The following is a 1,630-nucleotide window of genomic DNA, read 5'->3' on the forward strand; positions in this document are numbered from 1 at the left end:
ATGGCATGCAAAGAAGGAAGGATATTATCTCAAAATTCAAGGCAGAGAACTTTTGCAATTCAAAAGATGGTCTTAATTAAATTAATGTGATGGGGGAGGGGAATAAATATTTAGTGAAGTTTATATGTTGTTTTTTGTTACTTAACACTTCATTTAAATGTTTTATAACAAGAATATGGTGAAGTATGAATATTTTTTAATAACACACGTTTGAGCTATGTGATAAGGTTTGAATTAATGATATGCGTCTCATTTATATCTTATTATATTGACCCTCTTGTATTTATTACTTTTTGTCTTTGTTGACTTTATTTGACTTGTTTGTTTTTACAAAATTTAACACCCTAAATTTCATTTTATAAAAATAAATATTTTAAAAAGTATTTACGGGGTGAATTTCAGGTTGAATGTAATAGTAATACAATATATATATATATATATATATATATATATATATATGTATAATTATATATCATAAACTAACAAAAAGATATATTCTGTCTAGGTGCTATAGCAATTAGTATAATTACATTGATTATGATGGAATGTAGATTCAGCCAGCACTTAACATATAAGTACTATATAATAAGCAAAAGGAACAATTCCATTGTAAAAATCTAAATGTTCTTTTTTCTATTTTTAGTAAATAAATATTATTTTCAATGTTATCTAAGGAGATTATTAGATGCAAGGAATAATTGATAAATCTTTTAAAGAATTTTTTACTGCATTAGCTTTTTTCTTTCGGTTGATAAGAAGAATGTCAAAATTAAAGTGATATGCATAGATAAGATTAAAATATTCCAAATTACAAATGCTAATGTTTTTGGTATTCCATAAATAAAGAGAGCCAAACGTATATTTACCCACCCCCACCCCCACCCGATTCATTAAAAAAAACGTAATAATAATATATTCAGTATAATTTCATAAATTATAAGTATGGATATTGACGTTTGTGTTGATTGCTGAATATGATGTCGTAACACTGCATCCGTCTCTATATTACGTAAATTACTTTTATATGTGTTCAAGAAATAGCATAATCTTTTATGTTATATTATTATTATTATTATTATTATAAAAATAAAATAAAAAAAGCAAAATATTGTAATAGAAAATATTTTTATGAAATAATATAAAGCAAGTAGACTAAGCATCTAAGGTTCTATGGTGTAGTGGTTAGCACTCTGGACTTTGAATCCAGCGACCTGGGTTCGACTCCCGGTAGGACCTTTTTTTTCTTCATTATTATATATTATTATTATATTTATAATTTTTTATTTTTTATTTTGTTTCATTGAAATTTGTTCAAAAGATAATAATTGTTTAGGCCATTTTTGGTATTTTACTTATTGTTAATTAAAGTGAAATGACTAATCAATTAAGAGTCAAAAGGACTCCAAATGAGCAAATGAATGGTCTAAAACACTAAACAAATCTAACGATTGAGCTTCTCTCTACCCTCATCATTTAAACGAAAGGTTCAACAGAATTCAACAATTTTAGCTCAAATTCTATATTTTTAATTAAGAAATCACTTATTACTTAGGCCTTTTTTTTTTCATTTTTTATTATATTTATAATTTTTTATTTTTTACATTTTCTTTCTTTGAAACTTGTTCAAAAG

The 1,630-nt window shown here is 24.6% G+C and overlaps 1 non-coding gene across 1 annotated transcript; it reads left to right on the forward strand.

Annotated features, from left to right (window-relative positions):
* Positions 1-1,164: 1,164 nt before the first annotated feature.
* On the forward strand, positions 1,165-1,236 carry TRNAQ-UUG (transfer RNA glutamine (anticodon UUG)). Its single transcript has one exon. It is a non-coding gene; the product is annotated as a tRNA-Gln (tRNA).
* Positions 1,237-1,630: the final 394 nt, after the last annotated feature.

Source organism: Solanum lycopersicum, chromosome 9 (genome assembly GCF_036512215.1).
Source record: "Solanum lycopersicum chromosome 9, SLM_r2.1".
In the NCBI taxonomy this organism is placed as follows: domain Eukaryota; kingdom Viridiplantae; phylum Streptophyta; class Magnoliopsida; order Solanales; family Solanaceae; genus Solanum; species Solanum lycopersicum.